This window comes from Bidens hawaiensis, unplaced genomic scaffold (genome assembly GCF_021521415.1).
Source record: "Bidens hawaiensis isolate Kalapana, Puna unplaced genomic scaffold, B.hawaiensis_p1.1 tig00009160_1, whole genome shotgun sequence".
NCBI lineage: Eukaryota > Viridiplantae > Streptophyta > Magnoliopsida > Asterales > Asteraceae > Bidens > Bidens hawaiensis.
The window spans coordinates 838,279-847,643 of record NW_027491674.1 but is presented as its reverse complement, the minus strand read 5'-3'; the positions used below and the strand labels follow the sequence as shown (position 1 = coordinate 847,643).

Here is a 9,365-nt window from a genome sequence, read left to right as displayed (position 1 = left end):
AGTTTGAAATTGAACCTGATAACCCATTCTTTGACGAGCCATCGGGATCATCTAACCTGATTTGTCAATCGAGCTCCGGTGCTACTGAGAAAATTGCTCACATTCTTGCTATGCAAGATAAATTTTTGCAGTATAAGGGCAAGGGGATTACTCTTGAAGCTGCACCTGTGGACGTGCAGGCTTTGCAACGTCGAGTCTTTGAACTCGAACAAGATTCAGTGGTGAAAGATGTGCGCATCCAAGAACTTGAAGCCCGCAACTCAGATAAAGATTCTAAGATTAAAGAGCTTCAGTCCAATATGGATGGTCTTACTACTATGTACCTGGACCTCCAACAGAAACTCATTCTAAAGTTTGGAGATGAATTTAAGAGCAGTGAAGATGTTGCATTAAAGACACCCGTTGTTGATCAAGGTGGAAGTTCAAGTGGTTGTCCAACCACAAATATAGATGAATCTGAACCACTGGAACAGTATTTCTCTGCACCTCCAAGAACAGATGAGCAATCTTACCGACTCCAAAAGAAGATTCTTATTATGAAGAACACTTATCAGAATGCTGAATCTTCCGATCATCCAGACAAGTTCATTATTACTTTTAAGAAAGGTTTCTCAGATAAATATGATGATCGATCTGGCATCAGGTCCTAGGGATTTGATATTGACAAGAGTTTGCGGTGGGTGAAACGCAAGTCTGGACCATTGAGTACTATTGAAAGATGAAAGATTTTGGGTCTTGGACGAAGGTAGATATGAGCGACCTCATTAATGCTCCGTTTCATAACCCGAATCATGACAAGAAAGCCAAAGACTTCTAGAATTTCTTAAGGAAGCAAGTCGATCATGGATTCCCAAACATGACAACAACTGAATCGTTGTTGAAGAAAGCAAATGGGGTTCAAGACCCAAGGACAGGAAAAACAATGGTAAATGTTATGTGGCCTGATCCAAAGGATTTGCTGAAGCTTCGGGAGAGAGATATCAAGACTCTCAGCACTTTTCAGATTGTTGCTGGACCGATTTTTGAGGCTGCTGCCAAAGAATATACAAGGATGGTAGCAACGATTATAAGGACGGGTTTTTGGGCTGGTGTATTAAAGGAGATTAAAAGACTAAGCTACAAACCAAGAGGGAGATTGTCGGGTCTATTTTGTTTGGTTTGTACTTAGTTTGTGTTTTATTTAGTTTGTGTCTTGTATGTATGTGTAAACCGAGATCATGGTGATCTTGGTGGGCTTGGGCTTGGGCTTGTTATGGGCTATGTTGTCGTTCCCCTATATATATTTAGACATGTTATGTATAGGGTTGAGGTTGGCCGTTCACTTGCATAGGTTGAACGAGAGGTTGTGTAAGCAAGTGCTTAAGCACCCGACGTTAATAAACGTGTGTTTTGAAGCATCCTTGGTGTTATTTACGTGTTCTAAGTTTTTCGTCTTGAATCATCTCATGTTATATTCCGCAATAGCATCGAGATCATTGATATCATATTGAAAGATCCGCTCTCAGGACTTACATAAGTAGAAAAACACAATGGCGAAAAAAAAGTTATAAGCAAAAAGACACAATAACGTAATTTTTGTTTTAATTTTGATTTTTAATATGTGTTATGGATTGTTATTTGATAACCGTATGTTTCTCATCATTGATGCATTTAGTTTTATACCTACATATACCATAAATAACTTGGTCCCTTTTAGAATGAATATTCTAATTCTAATACATAGTATGCTAGGTTCTGGAGAAAGCGTTGTATGACTTTCTCGACACTTTGATATTTTATTATAATCAGTTATCATTTGAAAAAGTCATTCAGAAAAATATGGCAATAACTTCATATACAAACTTCAGCCGTATTTTAATTTAAAGAATCATAATTTTTGACAAAAAAAAGTATGGCATTTTTGTAGTACAATTTTTTTTTTTTTTTGAAAAGCATGGTACAAGAAATTACCAGGGGTTTCCCCAATCTGTCGGAAAACATTCGTCGGCTTATTACCTACGGATCATGTTAAAATCCACTTTTATCTTTTTTTTTTTTTTTTTTTAAATTATAAGGTGCCACAAGTGATCCATCAAGAAGCTATGACAACTTTACTATCGGTGTTTACTGTCATGTTTTTTAAGTTATCCAAGTAGTGGTTTCCTTCAACGAGGAATACATAAAAACCATGAATTTAAATGAGCCATCGAATTAGAAAAACCAAAAAAAAAACCCAATTGTTGTTGATTATGAAAATCTATAAAAAACCCCACTAACAATATCAAACAAGTCCGCCAAAAATGATTCCAACAACTCCGGCGAGCTTACACCTCCGGCTCATAACATCTTTCACACCTCAGAAGTCAGATCTTGTGTGATCTACTTAAAAATAATCTAATCTTAACCAGCCTCTGTCTTGGTAAAAAAACCAATTAAAATTAGGGGTTTATTTTATTAATTGTTCCTGTAGGAAAATCGAAACAAATCGGAGATGCCAACATTTTGGCTGTATAAAGCATAACCAAATCGACTGACTATTGGAAATGCCCTATAGTTTTGTTAGCTTCCGCTTTTCTTTTTTCGGGCAATAAACCGAACAGCACACCTGCAGTGGTAACCTCTTTTACTAGTGACCACTTATAACCGGCGATGGTGTGGTTGCTGTCGTATATGGTTTTGGGTTTTCAAGTCATTTTGGTTGCTGTCATATATAGTTTGGGTGGTGTTTGGCGGTCGTCGGTGCCAAGATGTTGGCTGGCATTGATGATCGGTGGTGGAGTGGTGTTTGGGGATAGAGAGAGAAGTAAGGGAGACGCGGTTAACATTGGGGATATGGTGGGCAGTAAGAGAGAATGATAACAGTAAAAATTAGGAGACTGGTGTTTTATTTTCTTACTAGCAGGGTGCATGCGCTGTGCAGCGGGGCACACACGCAACTCAACATTGAACATATAGTCCGTGCCGGTACATAGGTCACCTGATGACGGTGCACACATAACCTAAAATTGGACGCGTAACTCGTGCAAAGCGGACGGGAATGCACGTTACCGACATTAAAACATGCTTAACCAATATACATTAATTTGAAATATACAGTAATTTGAAACAAATTATTTTTTTAAACCCACCCGTTTTGGCCTCAAACCCGTTTCGACTCGACATCGTTCTGAGTCTTCTGACTGGCCCCTTTCTATTTGAACCCGAACCACAGCCATTTTTTCGTATCGACTCATTTCGACCCTATTGTACTTTTACAAATGACCCGAACTCGTCCGACTCAACCTATTACCCGGTTCTAAATGGTAAGCGCATAACATGCTAATTTTTTTAAAACTAAAAACTATAGCAATATTATATCCAAATTAAAGAGAATAAAATGCTCGTTTTTATGATCTATTTTTTTTGAAAAAATATAAACGTTTGAAAAATTATGGCCGTTAAAAAATTGTGGGGTAGTTAGTTTTGAATTAGGGGGCATATGTGTAGTTATTATTGAACTTTACAAAAAAAAAAAATAGTGAAGTTGAGATACCAAAGTTGTAAGTATAGTATTTGTGAGTAAAGATTTAATTACCCATAATTTCTAAATTTTTGATGCATTATGTGTTGTATATAAAACAATAAGTTTGGTACCTCTTAAAATTTAAGAAGTCCCTAACTCATGCTTTATATATAGTATAGATATATTATTATTTCTTATATATAATTATTCTTTAATTCTAATTATTAAATTAATTGTTTCAAATTACAAAACTACCCTTATGTGCATTGCACATGACTACATTTAACGGAAAAAATTGACTAGGTTAGGGTCAAAGGACTTAGCGTGATAGTATTTTTAAACATAAAGGATGTTATCTGTCATTTAGTTTGTCAAATGACGACCATTGAAAAAACGTGCAAAAATAAAGTATGAGTTTTGCTATTTTTTCTTTAACCATTTAACCAATTTATGTTCACTACAAAGAACGGGCTCTTTTAGACGACACGGTGTAGCTATTTTGTCATCAGTTATTCCTCGTTGCTAAAGACCAAAACATCACCAACCGTTGTCGCCACTAATGACTACCCTAAGATTTAACTTTTATATATATTTATTAATTCTTTAAAGTTCTAACTTTCTGATCTTAGTAATCTAATCTAAAAAGCATATGACGTGTGGGCATATGATAATTTTTCAAATACCTCTCGATACTAGTTGCCTACTTGTATAATTCGTTCTTTCTCGTTGATTTTTATAACGGTTATTACTAAGTCGCATTGAAGACTTTGTGCCCAGCTAAAAGTCAAGTATGTATACAAACAATGTGCAATCGATGCTCCACGCAAACTTAATCATCGAGTTGTTAAAGAATGATGGAGAACAAAAGATGCAAGCAGATTCTTATGATCACGTTAACTTTCGCCACCATTTGCAGCCCCTCACTAGTGGATGCCAAAGAAACCGAAACTTATATCGTCCAATTAAGCTCGCTCCCTGACCACATAATCGCTGCAAACGAAGATCTTGAAAGCTGGTACAACACATTCTTGCCCACAACACATTCTATCAACTGTGCTAGCACCAACAGTGAGAATCCAACGAGGCTCCATGGATTCTCACTGTTGGTGCTAGCACAGTTGATAGAAAGGTAATCACAACAGTAAAACTTGGGAACGGGATGGTACTAGATGGAGAATCGCTCTTTCAGCCTAAAGATTTCCAAGAAACCCACTTGCCTCTTGTAAACCCTGGGAGGAGTGGTGACTCAAATGCCACATTTTGTGCCCCAAGATCCTTAAACAACACCGAAGTAAACGGGAAGGTAGTGATCTGCCTAAATGGTGGTGGCATAGGAAGAGTTGCAAAAGGGAAGGCAGTAAAAGATGCAGGTGGAGCTGCTATGATCCTTAGAAACGCACGGATACACGGGGCTACTACAAGAACAGATGTTCATGTACTCCCCACATCACATGTTAAATACAAAGATGGACTTGCAATTCTAGAATACATGAGGTCAAATCGATCACCCGTTGCTACGATCATATTCCGGGGGACTATCATAGGAGATAAATCAGCCCCTCAAGTGGCCACTTTCTCTTCAAGAGGACCTAATATAGAGAGTCCTGGAATTTTGAAACCCGACATTATTGGGCCTAGAGTAAACATTCTTGCAGCATGGCCGACCTCTGTTGATAACACAACAACCACCGCCCCATTTAACGTTATTTCAGGTACATCAAAGTCTTGCCCTCATCTCAGTGGGATAGCCGCATTATTGAAAAGTGCACATCCTGATTGGACTCCTGCTGGAATCAAATCGGCTATCATGACCACTGCTGATTTGATCAACCTTAACAACCAACCAATTCAGAATGAAAGGGAACTTCCCGCCAGCTTGTTTGCTGTTGGGGCTGGCCATGCTAACCCATCTAAAGCTAATGACCCTGGACTCATCTACGATATCCAATCGGATGATTACATACCATACTTGTGCGGATTAGGATACTCAGACGCGCAAGTTATAGCCATCATCCAAAAGCAAGTTTCTTGCGCAAATATATCCAGCATCGAAGAAGCACAACTAAACTATCCTTCATTTGCATTCACACTTAGTGGTAATGTAACAAAATCATACACCAGAACTGTGACCAATATTGGAGACGCTATTTCATCATACACAGTGAACATCACCACAGCACCAGGCGTGAATGTATATGTGTCACCATCTACACTCATCTTTACAGCAGTTAACCAGAAATTGTCCTACCAAGTGACATTCCTCCATGTAGGATCTGGTCCAAATCAGTTTGTTGAAGGGGCCCTTGAATGGAACTCCATAAAGCACTCGGTCAGAAGTCCCATTTTCATCAATTATGTTTGAGTGATCATGCTGATGACTAATACAAGTCATAAAGAGCCATTGGGTGGAGTACGTAGCCACTAAAAAGAATCGTTGGGTCAAGCTTGTGTGTCTTTAAATCGTTGTTCCTGAATAAATGTAGTTCGTGTATATTTGTGATTTGATTTCTTTTTGTTACAAACCCCATGCTTATTTTAAGCATGCTAAGTGGTCAATAAAATATATTTTGTTCGTGCATAGATATGTGTGTTAAAAAACATAATATTCCATCGTAGTACCAAAGGCTTAAGATTGACAGAGAATTGTAAGATGGGATTTTTCGTTAAGTAAATGGCAAGTGTCGCATCCGAAGCAATATAATCCCTTAATTAGTTTTCAAGAGCAAGGAATATGAATTTTGTTTTGATAGAATTAATACTACGGTATGAAGACGTGTGGAAAATTGCAGTGGTGAGTATGAAGACTGAAGATTTAATCTTAATCTGTTAAGTGATTAAAATTTGGGGTTTGTTTTGCTAAGTTTTATATTAATTTTTGTTTAGTATGGTACGAATATTATAGATTATTCCATAATAAGTTTGTCTTGTTTTCCAAGTTAGGTATGTCTTAGATAACAAGTTTAGTAGCTCTATAAATATGGTCTAGATTATTAGTTTTATTTGAGAGTGTCAAGAAAAATCTTTTCTCCTTGTATGTTCGTGAAGTTATGTTTATTTGATAAATTCGTTTGATATAACTGTTTGATCCGCATGGGCCAACAATTGGTATCAAAGTTATACCAAGCTCGTACCGAGGTTTGAAGAGAGCGGTCGATCACACCAAGAGTTTATCGTTGCAAGAACGGGAGTTCAACAAATTGACTTTATAATTGTTTGAAATCAGCTGAAGGTTATGGTTTAATTAGAAATCACACAAACATGTTATATTCTTTCTTGCGGAGATTTTGCAAGATATAAATGAATTCTGTTTGAGGTTTCTTGCAAAGAAGTACAAAATTAATTCGTCGGTAGTTGTGATTCATATTAAAGGTTTGGTATTTGGATTTGTTGTGAAAGATGCCGATGTGTGGGTAAAAGAACGTGTGTGTAGTGTTTAATACCGTTTGTTTTACTTGGTTATATGTATCGAATATGGTTACTTTGATTGGTTTTATGATTCCAGTTACTCGGAGCTTAAAGGAACTAATTGGGAGCTAAAATATGAGTTTTGGAAGCTTTTAAATGGAACTAAAAGAACATGAGTGCAATACAAGGGAGAAAGATGAAATTTGGTCAAATCAGAGTTGGCGTACCATACGCCAAAATCTGTGTACGACAGAAAGTTTGGAGTACGGCTTTGTCAAAGTTGGCATATGGTACGGCAGACTTAGCGTACCATATGCCAAGTGACGGCCTGATGCGAAAAATTTAGAAAATTTCACTATAAAAGCCATATGTTTTAGGTTTTGGAGGAGACCTTTTTCAAGCCATTATTGGGGTTTATAAGGCTTGTGGGTTCCCATAATTAAAATGTATTAATGTACCTATAATTAAAATCATTAAGTCTTATGGGTTCCCATCTTAGGAAAGTGAAGAAATTGAAATATCTAAGTTAAAGAATAATGATGTGCGAAAAGCTATATATATATATATATATATATATATATATATATATATATATATATATATATAAATATTAATAACTAATTCTCGCAATTCAACACTAAGTCTTAAATTTATAAAACCAAAATTCCTAACTAAGATTAACGGCAAGTGTACCAGTCGCGTAGCACCACAGTCTAATGTAAGTCCGGATGTTGAACATAACGACTCGTGAGAACACTCAGATTACTAACCCTACTCAAGTCCTGCCAAAATAATATATTTATTTAACTTATATATCTAAACTAACTTAACTTAACTAACGGTGTAACGAAACTAACTGGAAACTTAACGGGATTTAACGATAAAAAGAAAACGAATCACCTAGGTAAGATGACTTAACGGGTATAGGATGGCTCAGGTGCTAACAAGTGTTTGAAACCAGCTTCTCAAAATGAACTAGATAAATGGAATCAAGGCAACTAGGTCCCTAAAGTCAGTTTTACCAGAATACCCTAACAACGTCTATTTGGCTTTTAATTTATAATTGTTTATTTACGTACCCTAATGATTTATTACTTGGTCCTTATCAAAATCACAATCCTCACTAAGGCTCTAGCTAATTACAAATCTAAGAAGAGAGGAGTAATTCAATAATAAAGATAAAATAACTCAACTTACAAACTAACCTAGTCGATAGCTAGAAAATCGAACATGGTCTCGCAACGGGTAACTAAATCAACTAAAGCAGAGAGATAAGCTAACCCCTAAGGTTTTTGTCCAACTCAAAGTGGATGATCCTACTGACCTAAATGATTCAAGAAACACAAACCCTAATGGCACGCGTCTAACACAATCAATCAACACACTAAGTATTAACCGAACTAGCAATTAACGACTACACGAAACAAATTCATGCAATAATCAACTACTCGGGGCTCATGCAACCTAAAATACATCTAATGGCAACAAGGTTCATGGAATATTATTTGATGTGCGTGAAGATATATATATATATATATATATATATATATATATATATTAATAACTAATTCTCGCAATTCAACACTAAGTCTTAAATTACAAAACCAAAAATCCTAACTAAGCTTTACACAAACAGCAAGTGTACCGGTCGCGTAACAGACAGTCTAATGGAAGTCCGGATATCGAACACAAAGACACGTGAGAACGCTCAGATTACTAACCCTACTCAAGTCCTGCCTAAATATTATATTTATTTAATTTATATATCTAAACTAACCTAACTTAACTAAAGGTGTAACGAAACTAATGGGAAACTTAACGAGATATAACGGTAATAAGAAAATGAATCACCTAGGTAAGATGACTTAACGGCTATAGGATGGCTCAGATGCTAACAAGTGTTTGAAACAGGCTTCTCAAGATGAACTAAGACAAATGGAATCAAGGCAACTGGGTCCCTACGGTCAGTTTTACCAGAATACCCTAACAACGTCTATTTAGCTTTTAATTTACGGTTGTTTATTTCCGTACCCTAATGATTTATTACTTGGTTCGTATCAAAATCACAATACTCACTAAGGCTCGAGCTAATAACAAACCTAGGAAGAAAGGAGTAATATAATAAGGATAAAATAACTCAACTTACAAACTAACCTAGTCGATAGCTAGAAAACCGCATGTGGTCTCGCAACGGGTAACTAAATCAACTAAAGCAGAGAGATAAGCTAACCCCTAAGGTTTTGGTCCAACTCAAAGAGGATGATCCTATTAACGTAAATGATTCAAGAAACACAAACCCTAATGGCACGCGTGTAATCAACACACTCAGTATTAACCGAACTAGCAATTAACGACTACACGAAACAAATTCATGCAATAATTAACTACTCGGGGCTCATGAAACCTAAAATACACAAATGGGAGCTAGGTTCTTGAAATAATATTTGAAGTGCGTAAACATATATATATATATATATTA

The 9,365-nt window shown here is 36.4% G+C and overlaps 1 pseudogene; it reads left to right on the top strand.

Annotated features, from left to right (window-relative positions):
- Positions 1 to 4,640: 4,640 nt before the first annotated feature.
- LOC143531422 (subtilisin-like protease pseudogene) lies at positions 4,641 to 5,843 on the top strand (annotated as a pseudogene).
- Positions 5,844 to 9,365: the final 3,522 nt, after the last annotated feature.